This window comes from Osmia lignaria, unplaced genomic scaffold (assembly GCF_051020975.1).
Source record: "Osmia lignaria lignaria isolate PbOS001 unplaced genomic scaffold, iyOsmLign1 scaffold0013, whole genome shotgun sequence".
In the NCBI taxonomy this organism is placed as follows: Eukaryota; Metazoa; Arthropoda; class Insecta; order Hymenoptera; family Megachilidae; genus Osmia; species Osmia lignaria.
Genome location: NW_027478167.1, coordinates 2261039 through 2275778, shown reverse-complemented (window position 1 = coordinate 2275778; position 14740 = coordinate 2261039).

Genomic DNA, 14740 nt, shown 5'->3' with positions numbered 1-14740 from the left:
CGTCAGGCCCCTTCCCTTGAGATAAATCTGCAAATATCTCGGAAACGAAGCGAGCTATGGCAAAATGTTAAGAGACCTTTTTTGTAGAGAATTAAGTTTCCTACTTATTATGTTCTATGATATTTTTTGATCAGATGCGCAGTTCTCGAAATATATCAAGATATTTAAAAGTTCCGAAGCCGCAGCAACATAATAGAGATACAGAAACACCGTGGCCACTTTCTTTGAGATAACTCTGCACTATTGCGAGCTGCAAATGCCACTTCCAGCTTAGCTGTGCAGAGGAAGAACAACAAGAAGAAGAAATATCTCGAAATATGTCCGTCAGGCCCCTTCCCTTGAGATAAATCTGCAAATATCTCGGAAACGAAGCGAGCTATGGCAAAATGTTAAGAGACCTTTTTTGTAGAGAATTAAGTTTCCTACTTATTATGTTCTATGATATTTTTTGATCAGATGCGCAGTTCTCGAAATATATCAAGATATTTAAAAGTTCCGAAGCCGCAGCAACATAATAGAGATACAGAAACACCGTGGCCACTTTCTTTGAGATAACTCTGCACTATTGCGAGCTGCAAATGCCACTTCCAGCTTAGCTGTGCAGAAGAAGAACAACAAGAAGAAGAAATATTTCGAAATATGTCCGTTAGGCCCCTTCCCTTGAGATATATCTGCAAATATCTCGGAAACGAAGCGAGCTATGGCAAAATGTTAAGAGACCTTTTTTGTAGAGAATTATGTTTCCTACAATTTATGTTCTATGATATTTTTTGATCAGAAGCGTAGTTTTCGAGATATATCAAGATATTTAAAAGTTCCGAAGCCGCACCAACATAATAGAGATACAGAAACACCGTGGCCCCTTTCTTTGGGATAACTCTGCACTATTGCGAGCTGGAAATGCCACTTCCAGTTTAGCTGTGCAGAACAAGAACAACAAGAAGAAGAAATATCTCGAAATATGTCCGTCAGGACCCTTCCCTTGGGATAAATCTGCAAATATCTCGGAAACGAAGCGAGCTATGGCAAAACGTTGAGAGACCTTTTTTGTAGAGAATTATGTTTCCTACAATTTATGTTCTATGATATTTTTTGATCAGATGCGTAGTTCTCGAGACATATCAAGATATTTAAAAGCTTCGAAGCTTCACCAACATAATAGAGGTACAGAAACACCGTGGCCCCTTTCTTTGAGATAACTCTGCACTATTGCGAGCTGCAAATGCCACTTCCAGCTTAGCTGTGCAGAAGAAGAACAACAAGAAGAAGAAATATTTCGAAATATGTCCGTCAGGCCCCTTCCCTTGAGATAAATCTGCAAATATCTCGGAAACGAAGCGAGCTATGGCAAAATGTTAGGAGACCTTATTTGTAGAGAATTAAGTTTCCTACTTTTTATGTTCTATGATATTTTTTGATCAGATGCCTAGTTCTGGAGATATATCAAGATATTTAAAAGCTTCGAAGCTGCACCAACATAATAGAGATACAGAAACACCGTCGCCCCTTTCTTTGAGATAACTCTGCACGATTGCGAGCTGGAAATGCCACTTCCAGTTTAGCTGTGCAGAAGAAGAACAACAAGAAGAAGAAATATCTCGAAATATGTCCGTCAGGCCCCGTCCCTTGAGATATATCTGCAAATATCTCGGAAACGAAGCAAGCTATGGCAAAATGTTAAGAGACCTTTTTTGTAGAGAATAATGTTTCCTACAATTTATGTTCTATGATATTTTTTGATCAGAAGCGTAGTTTTCGAGATATATCAAGATATTTAAAAGTTCCGAAGCCCCACCAACATAATAGAGATACAGAAACACCGTGGCCCCTTTCTTTGGGATAACTCTGCACTATTGCGAGCTGGAAATGCCACTTCCAGTTTAGCTGTGCAGAACAAGAACAACAAGAAGAAGAAATATCTCGAAATATGTCCGTCAGGCCCCTTCCCTTGAGATATATCTGCAAATATCTCGGAAACGAAGCGAGCTATGGCAAAATGTTAAGAGACCTTTTTTGTAGAGAATTATGTTTGCTACAATTTATGTTCTATGATATTTTTTGATCAGAAGCGTAGTTTTCGAGATATATCAAGATATTTAAAAGTTCCGAAGCCGCACCAACATAATAGAGATACAGAAACACCGTGGCCCCTTTCTTTGGGATAACTCTGCACTATTGCGAGCTGGAAATGCCACTTCCAGTTTAGCTGTGCAGAACAAGAACAACAAGAAGAAGAAATATCTCGAAATATGTCCATCAGGACCCTTCCCTTGAGATAAATCTGCAAATATCTCGGAAACGAAGCGAGCTATGGCAAAATGTTAAGAGACCTTTTTTGTAGAGAATTATGTTTCCTACAATTTATGTTCTATGATATTTTTTTATCAGAAGCGTAGTTTTCGAGATATATCGAGATATTTAAAAGTTGCGAAGCCGCACCAACATAATAGAGATACAGAAACACCGTGGCCCCTTTCTTTGGGATAACTCTGCACTATTGCGAGCTGGAAATGCCACTTCCAGTTTAGCTGTGCAGAAGAAGAACAACAAGAAGAAGAAATATGTCGAAATATGTCCGTCAGGACCCTTCCCTTGAGATATATCTGCAAATATCTCGGAAACGAAGCGAGCTACGGCAAAACGTTCAGAGACCTTTTTTGTAGAGAATTATGTTTCCTACAATTTATGTTCTATGATATTTTTTGATCAGATGCGTAGTTCTCGAGATATATCAAGATATTTAAAAGTTCCGAAGCCGCACCAACATAATAGAGATACAGAAACACCGTGGCCCCTTTCTTTGAGTTAACTCTGCACTATTGCGAGCTGCAAATGCCACTTCCAGCTTAGCTGTGCAGAGGAAGAACAACAAGAAGAAGAAATATCTCGAAATATGTCCGTCAGGCCCCTTCCCTTGAGATAAATCTGCAAATATCTCGGAAACGAAGCGAGCTATGGCAAAATGTTAAGAGACCTTTTTTGTAGAGAATTAAGTTTCCTACTTATTATGTTCTATGATATTTTTTGATCAGATGCGCAGTTCTCGAAATATATCAAGATATTTAAAAGTTCCGAAGCCGCAGCAACATAATAGAGATACAGAAACACCGTGGCCACTTTCTTTGAGATAACTCTGCACTATTGCGAGCTGCAAATGCCACTTCCAGCTTAGCTGTGCAGAGGAAGAACAACAAGAAGAAGAAATATCTCGAAATATGTCCGTCAGGCCCCTTCCCTTGAGATAAATCTGCAAATATCTCGGAAACGAAGCGAGCTATGGCAAAATGTTAAGAGACCTTTTTTGTAGAGAATTAAGTTTCCTACTTATTATGTTCTATGATATTTTTTGATCAGATGCGCAGTTCTCGAAATATATCAAGATATTTAAAAGTTCCGAAGCCGCAGCAACATAATAGAGATACAGAAACACCGTGGCCACTTTCTTTGAGATAACTCTGCACTATTGCGAGCTGCAAATGCCACTTCCAGCTTAGCTGTGCAGAAGAAGAACAACAAGAAGAAGAAATATTTCGAAATATGTCCGTTAGGCCCCTTCCCTTGAGATATATCTGCAAATATCTCGGAAACGAAGCGAGCTATGGCAAAATGTTAAGAGACCTTTTTTGTAGAGAATTATGTTTCCTACAATTTATGTTCTATGATATTTTTTGATCAGAAGCGTAGTTTTCGAGATATATCAAGATATTTAAAAGTTCCGAAGCCGCACCAACATAATAGAGATACAGAAACACCGTGGCCCCTTTCTTTGGGATAACTCTGCACTATTGCGAGCTGGAAATGCCACTTCCAGTTTAGCTGTGCAGAACAAGAACAACAAGAAGAAGAAATATCTCGAAATATGTCCGTCAGGACCCTTCCCTTGGGATAAATCTGCAAATATCTCGGAAACGAAGCGAGCTATGGCAAAACGTTGAGAGACCTTTTTTGTAGAGAATTATGTTTCCTACAATTTATGTTCTATGATATTTTTTGAGCAGATGCGTAGTTCTCGAGACATATCAAGATATTTAAAAGCTTCGAAGCTTCACCAACATAATAGAGGTGCAGAAACACCGTGGCCCCTTTCTTTGAGATAACTCTGCACTATTGCGAGCTGCAAATGCCACTTCCAGCTTAGCTGTGCAGAAGAAGAACAACAAGAAGAAGAAATATTTCGAAATATGTCCGTCAGGCCCCTTCCCTTGAGATAAATCTGCAAATATCTCGGAAACGAAGCGAGCTATGGCAAAATGTTAGGAGACCTTATTTGTAGAGAATTAAGTTTCCTACTTTTTATGTTCTATGATATTTTTTGATCAGATGCCTAGTTCTCGAGATATATCAAGATATTTAAAAGCTTCGAAGCTGCACCAACATAATAGAGATACAGAAACACCGTCGCCCCTTTCTTTGAGATAACTCTGCACGATTGCGAGCTGGAAATGCCACTTCCAGCTTAGCTGTGCAGAAGAAGAACAACAAGAAGAAGAAGTATTTCGAAATATGTCCGTCAGGCCCCTTCCCTTGAGATAAATCTGCAAATATCTCGGAAACGAAGCGAGCTATGGCAAAATGTTAAGAGACCTTAGTTGTAGAGAATTAAGTTTCCTACTTTTTATGTTCTATGATATTTTTTGATCAGATGCGTAGTTCTCGAGATATATCAAGATATTTAAAAGCTTCGAAGCTGCACCAACATAATAGAGGTACAGAAACACCGTGGCCCTTTTCTTTGAGATAACTCTGCACTATTGCGAGCTGCAAATGCCACTTCCAGCTTAGCTGTGCAGAAGAAGAACAACAGGAAGAAGAAATATTTCGAAATATGTCCGTCAGGCCCCTTCCCTTGAGATAAATCTGCAAATATCTCGGAAACGAAGCGAGCTATGGCAAAATGTTAAGAGACCTTATTTGTAGAGAATTAAGTTTCCTACTTTTTATGTTCTATGATATTTTTTGATCAGATGCGTAGTTCTCGAGATATATCAAGATATTTAAAAGCTTCGAAGCTGCACCAACATAATAGAGGTACAGAAACACCGTGGCCCTTTTCTTTGAGATAACTCTGCACTATTGCGAGCTGCAAATGCCACTTCCAGCTTAGCTGTGCAGAAGAAGAACAACAAGAAGAAGAAATATCTCGAAATATGTCCGTCAGGCCCCTTCCCTTGAGATATATCTGCAAATATCTCGGAAACGAAGCGAGCTATGGCAAAATGTTAAGAGACCTTTTTTGTAGAGAATTAAGTTTCCTACTTTTTATGTTCTATGATATTTTTTGATCAGATGCGCAGTTCTCTAGATATATCAAGATATTTAAAAGTTCCGAAGCCGCACCAACATAATAGAGATACAGAAACACCGTGGCCCCTTTCTTTGAGATAACTCTGCACTATTGCGAGCTGCAAATGCCACTTCCAGCTTAGCTGTGCAAAAGAGGAACAACAAGAAGAAGAAATATCTCGAAATATGTCCGTCAGGCCCCTTCCCTTGAGATAAATCTGCAAATATCTCGGAAACGAAGAGAGCTACGGCAAAATGTTAAGAGACCTTTTTTGTAGAGAATTAAGTTTCCTACTTTTTATGTTCTATGATATTTTTTGATAAGATGCGCAGTTCTCGAGATATATCAAGATATTTAAAAGTTCCGAAGCCGCACCAACATAATAGAGATACAGAAACACCGTGGCCCCTTTCTTTGAGATAACTCTGCACTATTGCGAGCTGCAAATGCCACTTCCAGCTTAGCTGTGCAGAGGAAGAACAACAAGAAGAAGAAATATCTCGAAATATGTCCGTCAGGCCCCTTCCCTTGAGATAAATCTGCAAATATCTCGGAAACGAAGCGAGCTATGGCAAAATGTTAAGAGACCTTTTTTGTAGAGAATTAAGTTTCCTACTTATTATGTTCTATGATATTTTTTGATCAGATGCGCAGTTCTCGAAATATATCAAGATATTTAAAAGTTCCGAAGCCGCAGCAACATAATAGAGATACAGAAACACCGTGGCCACTTTCTTTGAGATAACTCTGCACTATTGCGAGCTGCAAATGCCACTTCCAGCTTAGCTGTGCAGAAGAAGAACAACAAGAAGAAGAAATATTTCGAAATATGTCCGTCAGGCCCCTTCCCTTGAGATATATCTGCAAATATCTCGGAAACGAAGCGAGCTATGGCAAAATGTTAAGAGACCTTTTTTGTAGAGAATTATGTTTCCTACAATTTATGTTCTATGATATTTTTTGATCAGAAGCGTAGTTTTCGAGATATATCAAGATATTTAAAAGTTCCGAAGCCGCACCAACATAATAGAGATACAGAAACACCGTGGCCCCTTTCTTTGGGATAACTCTGCACTATTGCGAGCTGGAAATGCCACTTCCAGTTTAGCTGTGCAGAACAAGAACAACAAGAAGAAGAAATATCTCGAAATATGTCCGTCAGGACCCTTCCCTTGGGATAAATCTGCAAATATCTCGGAAACGAAGCGAGCTATGGCAAAACGTTGAGAGACCTTTTTTGTAGAGAATTATGTTTCCTACAATTTATGTTCTATGATATTTTTTGATCAGATGCGTAGTTCTCGAGACATATCAAGATATTTAAAAGCTTCGAAGCTTCACCAACATAATAGAGGTACAGAAACACCGTGGCCCCTTTCTTTGAGATAACTCTGCACTATTGCGAGCTGCAAATGCCACTTCCAGCTTAGCTGTGCAGAAGAAGAACAACAAGAAGAAGAAATATTTCGAAATATGTCCGTCAGGCCCCTTCCCTTGAGATAAATCTGCAAATATCTCGGAAACGAAGCGAGCTATGGCAAAATGTTAGGAGACCTTATTTGTAGAGAATTAAGTTTCCTACTTTTTATGTTCTATGATATTTTTTGATCAGATGCCTAGTTCTCGAGATATATCAAGATATTTAAAAGCTTCGAAGCTGCACCAACATAATAGAGATACAGAAACACCGTCGCCCCTTTCTTTGAGATAACTCTGCACGATTGCGAGCTGGAAATGCCACTTCCAGTTTAGCTGTGCAGAAGAAGAACAACAAGAAGAAGAAATATCTCGAAATATGTCCATCAGGACCCTTCCCTTGAGATAAATCTGCAAATATCTCGGAAACGAAGCGAGCTATGGCAAAATGTTAAGAGACCTTTTTTGTAGAGAATTATGTTTCCTACAATTTATGTTCTACGATATTTTTTGATCAGAAGCGTAGTTTTCGAGATATATCGAGATATTTAAAAGTTGCGAAGCCGCACCAACATAATAGAGATACAGAAACACCGTGGCCCCTTTCTTTGGGATAACTCTGCACTATTGCGAGCTGGAAATGCCACTTCCAGTTTAGCTGTGCAGAAGAAGAACAACAAGAAGAAGAAATATCTCGAAATATGTCCGTCAGGCCCCGTCCCTTGAGATATATCTGCAAATATCTCGGAAACGAAGCAAGCTATGGCAAAATGTTAAGAGACGTTTTTTGTAGAGAATAATGTTTCCTACAATTTATGTTCTATGATATTTTTTGATCAGAAGCGTAGTTTTCGAGATATATCAAGATATTTAAAAGTTCCGAAGCCGCACCAACATAATAGAGATACAGAAACACCGTGGCCCCTTTCTTTGGGATAACTCTGCACTATTGCGAGCTGGAAATGCCACTTCCAGTTTAGCTGTGCAGAACAAGAACAACAAGAAGAAGAAATATCTCGAAATATGTCCGTCAGGACCCTTCCCTTGAGATAAATCTGCAAATATCTCGGAAACGAAGCGAGCTATGGCAAAACGTTGAAAGACCTTTTTTGTAGAGAATTACGTTTCCTACAATTTATGTTCTATGATATTTTTTGATCAGATGCGTAGTTCTCGAAATATATCAAGATATTTAAAAGCTTCGAAGCTGCACGAACATAATAGAGGTACAGAAACACCGTGGCCCCTTTCTTTGAGATAACTCTGCACTATTGCGAGCTGCAAATGCCACTTCCAGCTTAGCTGTGCAGAAGAAGAACAACAAGAAGAAGAAATATTTCGAAATATGTCCGTCAGGCCCCTTCCCTTGAGATAAATCTGCAAATATCTCGGAAACGAAGCGAGCTATGGCAAAATGTTAAGAGACCTTATTTGTAGAGAATTAAGTTTCCTACTTTTTATGTTCTATGATATTTTTTGATCAGATGCGTAGTTCTCGAGATATATCAAGATATTTAAAAGCTTCGAAGCTGCACCAACATAATAGAGGTACAGAAACACCGTGGCCCTTTTCTTTGAGATAACTCTGCACTATTGCGAGCTGCAAATGCCACTTCCAGCTTAGCTGTGGAGAAGAAGAACAACAAGAAGAAGAAATATTTCGAAATATGTCCGTCAGGCCCCTTCCCTTGAGATAAATCTGCAAATATCTCGGAAACGAAGCGAGCTATGGCAAAATGTTAAGAGACCTTATTTGTAGAGAATTAACTTTCCTACTTTTTATGTTCTATGATATTTTTTGATCAGATGCGTAGTTCTCGAGATATATCAAGATATTTAAAAGCTTCGAAGCTGCACCAACATAATAGAGGTACAGAAACACCGTGGCCCTTTTCTTTGAGATAACTCTGCACTATTGCGAGCTGCAAATGCCACTTCCAGCTTAGCTGTGCAGAAGAAGAACAACAAGAAGAAGAAATATCTCGAAATATGTCCGTCAGGCCCCTTCCCTTGAGATATATCTGCAAATATCTCGGAAACGAAGCGAGCTATGGCAAAATGTTAAGAGACCTTTTTTGTAGAGAATTATGTTTCCTACAATTTATGTTCTATGATATTTTTTGATCAGAAGCGTAGTTTTCGAGATATATCAAGATATTTAAAAGTTCCGAAGCCGCACCAACATAATAGAGATACAGAAACACCGTGGCCCCTTTCTTTGGGATAACTCTGCACTATTGCGAGCTGGAAATGCCACTTCCAGTTTAGCTGTGCAGAACAAGAACAACAAGAAGAAGAAATATCTCGAAATATGTCCGTCAGGACCCTTCCCTTGAGATAAATCTGCAAATATCTCGGAAACGAAGCGAGCTATGGCAAAACGTTGAAAGACCTTTTTTGTAGAGAATTATGTTTCCTACAATTTATGTTCTATGATATTTTTTGATCAGATGCGTAGTTCTCGAAATATATCAAGATATTTAAAAGCTTCGAAGCTGCACGAACATAATAGAGGTACAGAAACACCGTGGCCCCTTTCTTTGAGATAACTCTGCACTATTGCGAGCTGGAAATGCCACTTCCAGCTTAGCTGTGCAGAAGAAGAACAACAAGAAGAAGAAGTATTTCGAAATATGTCCGTCAGGCCCCTTCCCTTGAGATAAATCTGCAAATATCTCGGAAACGAAGCGAGCTATGGCAAAATGTTAAGAGACCTTAGTTGTAGAGAATTAAGTTTCCTACTTTTTATGTTCTATGATATTTTTTGATCAGATGCGTAGTTCTCGAGATATATCAAGATATTTAAAAGCTTCGAAGCTGCACCAACATAATAGAGGTACAGAAACACCGTGGCCCTTTTCTTTGAGATAACTCTGCACTATTGCGAACTGCAAATGCCACTTCCAGCTTAGCTGTGCAGAAGAAGAACAACAAGAAGAAGAAATATCTCTAAATATGTCCGTAAGGCCCCTTCCCTTGAGATAAATCTGCAAATATCTCGGAAACGAAGCGAGCTATGGCAAAATGTTAAGAGACCTTTTTTGTAGAGAATTAAGTTTCCTACTTTTTATGGTCTATGATATTTTTTGATCAGATGCGTAGTTCTCGAGATATATCAAGATATTTAAAAGTTCCGAAGCCGCACCAACATAATAGAGATACAGAAACACCGTGGCCCCTTTCTTTGAGATAACTCTGCACGATTGCGAGCTGGAAATGCCACTTCCGGTTTAGCTGTGCAGAAGAAGAACAACAAGAAGAAGAAATATCTCGAAATATGTCCATCAGGACCTATCCCTTGAGATAAATCTGCAAATATCTCGGAAACGAAGCGAGCTATGGCAAAATGTTAAGAGACCTTTTTTGTAGAGAATTAAGTTTCCTACTTTTTATGTTCTATGATATTTTTTGATCAGAAGCGTAGTTTTCGAGATATATCGAGATATTTAAAAGTTGCGAAGCCGCACCAACATACTAGAGATACAGAAACACCGTGGCCCCTTTCTTTGGGATAACTCTGCACTATTGCGAGCTGGAAATGCCACTTCCAGTTTAGCTGTGCAGAAGAAGAACAACAAGAAGAAGAAATATCTCGAAATATGTCCGTCAGGACCCTTCCCTTGAGATAAATCTGCAAATATCTCGGAAACGAAGAGAGCTATGGCAAAATGTTAAGAGACCTTTTTTGTAGAGAATTAAGTTTCCTACTTTTTATGTTCTATGATATTTTTTGATCAGATGCGCAGTTCTCGAGATATATCAAGATATTTAAAAGTTCCGAAGCCGCACCAACATAATAGAGATACAGAAACACCGTGGCCCCTTTTTTGGAGATAACTCTGCACGATTGCGAGCTGGAAATGCCACTTCCAGTTTAGCTGTGCAGAAGAAGAACAACAAGAAGAAGAAATATCTCGAAATATGTCCATCAGGACCCTTCCCTTGAGATAAATCTGCAAATATCTCGGAAACGAAGCGAGCTATGGCAAAATGTTAAGAGACCTTTTTTGTAGAGAATTAAGTTTCCTACTTTTTATGTTCTATGATATTTTTTGATCAGATGGGTAGTTCTCGAGATATATCAAGATATTTAAAAGTTCCGAAGCCGCGCCAACATAATAGAGATACAGAAACACCGTGGCCCCTTTCTTTGAGATAACTCTGCACTATTGCGAGCTGCAAATGCCACTTCCAGCTTAGCTGTGCAGAGGAAGAACAACAAGAAGAAGAAATATCTCGAAATATGTCCGTCAGGCCCCTTCCCTTGAGATAAATCTGCAAATATCTCGGAAACGAAGCGAGCTATGGCAAAATGTTAAGAGACCTTTTTTGTAGAGAATTAAGTTTCCTACTTTTTATGTTCTATGATATTTTTTGATCAGATGCGCAGTTCTCGAGATATATCAAGATATTTAAAAGTTCCGAAGCCGCACAAACATAATAGAGATACAGAAACACGTGGCCCTTTTCTTTGAGATAACTCTGCACTATTGCGAGCTGCAAATGCCACTTCCAGCTTAGCTGTGCAGAAGAAGAACAACAAGAAGAAGAAATATCTCGAAATATGTCCGTCAGGCCCCTTCCCTTGAGCTAAATCTGCAAATATCTCGGAAACAATGCGAGCTATGGCCAAATAGTAAGAGATCTTTTTTGTAGGAAATTAAGTTTCCTACTATTTATGTTCTATGATATTTTTTGATCAGATGCGTAGTTCTCGAGATATATCAAGATATTTAAAAGTTCCGAAGCCGCACCAACATAATAGAGATACAGAAACACGGTGGCCCCTTTCTTTGCGATAACTCTGCACTATTGCGAGCTGCAAATGCCACTTCCAGCTTAGCTGTGCAGAAGAAGAACAACAAGAAGAAGAAATATCTCGAAATATGTCCGTCAGGCCCCTTCCCTTGATATAAATCTGCAAATATCTCGGAAACGAAGCGAGCTATGGCAAAATGTTAAGAGACCTTGTTTGTAGAGAATTAAGTTTCCTACTTTTTATGTTCTATGATATTTTTTGATCAGATGCGTAGTTCTCGAGATATATCGAGATATTTAAAAGTTCCGAAGCCGCACCAACATAATAGAGATACAGAAACACCGTGGCCCCTTTCTTTGAAATAGCTCTGCACTATTGCGAGCTGCAAATGCCACTTCCAGCTTAGCTGTGCAGAAGAAGAACAACAAGAAGAAGAAATATCTGGAAATATGTCCGTCAGGCCCCTTCCCTTGAGATAAATCTGCAACTATCTCGGAAACGAAGCGAGCTATGGCAAAATGTTAAGAGATCTTTTTTGTAGAGAATTATGTTTCCTACAAGCTATGTTCTATGGTATTTTTTGATCAGAAGCGTAGTTTTCGAGATATATCGAGATATTTAAAAGTTCCGAAGCCGCACCAACATAATAGAGATACAGAAACACGTGGCCCTTTTCTTTGAGATAACTCTGCACTATTGCGAGCTGCAAATGCCACTTCCAGCTTAGCTGTGCAGAAGAAGAACAACAAGAAGAAGAAATATCTCGAAATATGTCCGTCAGACCCCTTCCCGTGAGATGAATCTGCAAATATCTCGGAAACGAAGCGAGCTATGGCAAAATGTTGAGAGACCTTTTTTGTAGAGAATTATGTTTCCCACAATTTACGTTCTATGATATTTTTTGATCAGAAGCGTAGTTTTCGAGATATATCGAGATATTTAAAAGATCCGAAGCCGCACCAACATAATAGAGATACAGAAACACCGTGGCCCCTTTCTTCGAGATAACTCTGCACTATTGCGAGCTGCAACTGCCACTTCCAGCTTAGCTGTGCAGAAGAAGACCCACAAGAAGAAGAAATATCTCGAAATATGTCCGTCAGGCCCCTTCCCTTGAGATAAATCTGCAAATATCTCGGAAACGAAGCGAGCTATGGCAAAATGTTAAGAGACCTTATTTGTGGAGAATTAAGTTTCCTACTTTTTATGTTCTATGATATTATTTGATCAGATGCGTAGTTCTCGAGATATATCAAGATATTTAAAAGTTCCGAAGCCGCACCAACATAATAGAGATACAGAAACACCGTGGCCCCTTTCTTTGAGATAACTCTGCACTATTGCGAGCTGCAAATTCCACTTCCAGCTTAGCTGTGCAGAAGAAGAACAACAAGAAGAAGAAATATCTCGAAATATGTCCGTCAGGCCCCTTCCCTTGAGATAAATCTGCATATATCTCGGAAGCGAAGCGAGCTATGGCAAAATGTTAAGAGACCTTTTTGGTAGAGAATTATGTTTCCTACTTTTTATGTTCTATGATATTTTTTGATCAGATGCGTAGTTCTCGAGATATATCAAGATATTTAAAAGTTCCGAAGCCGCACCAACATAATAGAGATACCGAAACACCGTGGCCAATTTCTTCGAGATAACTCTGCGCTATTGCGAGCTGCAAATGCCACTTCCAGCTTAGCTGTGCAGAAGAAGAACAACAAGAAGAAGAAATATCTCGAAAAATGTCCGTCAGGCCCCTTCCCTTGAGATAAATCTGCAAATATCTCGGAAACGAAGCGAGCTATGGCAAAATGTTAAGAGACCTTATTTGTAGAGAATTAAGTTTCCTACTTTTTATGTTCTATGATATTTTTTGATCAGATGCGTAGTTCTCGAGATATATCAAGATATTTAAAAGTTCCGAAGCCGCCCCAACATAATAGAGATACAGAAACACCGTGGCCCCTTTCTTTGAGATAACTCTGCACAATTGCGAGCTGTAAATGCCACGTCCAGCTTAGCTGTGCAGATTGAAGAACAACAAGAAGAAGAAATATCTCGAAATATGTCCGTCAGGCCCCTTCCCTCGAGATAAATCTGCAAATATCTCGGAAACGAAGGGAGCTATGGCAAAATGTTAAGAGACCTTTTTTGTAGAGAATTAAGTTTCCTACTTTTTATGTTCTATGATATTTTTTGATCGGATGCGTAGTTCTCGAGATATATCAAGATATTTAAAAAATCCGAAGCCGCACCAACATAATAGAGATACAGAAACACCGTGGCCCCTTTCTTTGAGATAACTCTGCACTATTGCGAGCTGTAAATGCCACGTCCAGCTTAGCTGTGCAGATTGAAGAACAACAAGAAGAAGAAATATCTCGAAATATGTCCGTCAGGCCCCTTCCCTCGAGATAAATCTGCAAATATCTCGGAAACGAAGGGAGCTATGGCAAAATGTTAAGAGACCTTTTTTGTAGAGAATTAAGTTTCCTACTTTTTATGTTCTATGATATTTTTTGATCGGATGCGTAGCTCTCGAGATATATCAAGATATTTAAAAGTTCCGAAGCCGCACCAACATAATAGAGATACAGAAACACCGTGGCCCCTTTCTTTGAGATAACTCTGCACTATTGCGAGCTGCAAATGCCACTTCCAGCTTAGCTGTGCAGAAGAAGAACAACAAGAAGAAGAAATATCTCGAAATATGTCCGTCAGACCCCTTCCCGTGAGATGAATCTGCAAATATCTCGGAAACGAAGCGAGCTATGGCAAAATGTTGAGAGACCTTTTTTGTAGAGAATTATGTTTCCCACAATTTACGTTCTATGATATTTTTTGATCAGAAGCGTAGTTTTCGAGATATATCGAGATATTTAAAAGATCCGAAGCCGCACCAACATAATAGAGATACAGAAACACCGTGGCCCCTTTCTTCGAGATAACTCTGCACTATTGCGAGCTGCAACTGCCACTTCCAGCTTAGCTGTGCAGAAGAAGACCCACAAGAAGAAGAAATATCTCGAAATATGTCCGTCAGGCCCCTTCCCTTGAGATAAATCTGCAAATATCTCGGAAACGAAGCGAGCTATGGCAAAATGTTAAGAGACCTTATTTGTGGAGAATTAAGTTTCCTACTTTTTATGTTCTATGATATTATTTGATCAGATGCGTAGTTCTCGAGATATATCAAGATATTTAAAAGTTCCGAAGCCGCACCAACATAATAGAGATACAGAAACACCGTGGCCCCTTTCTTTGAGATAACTCTGCACTATTGCGAG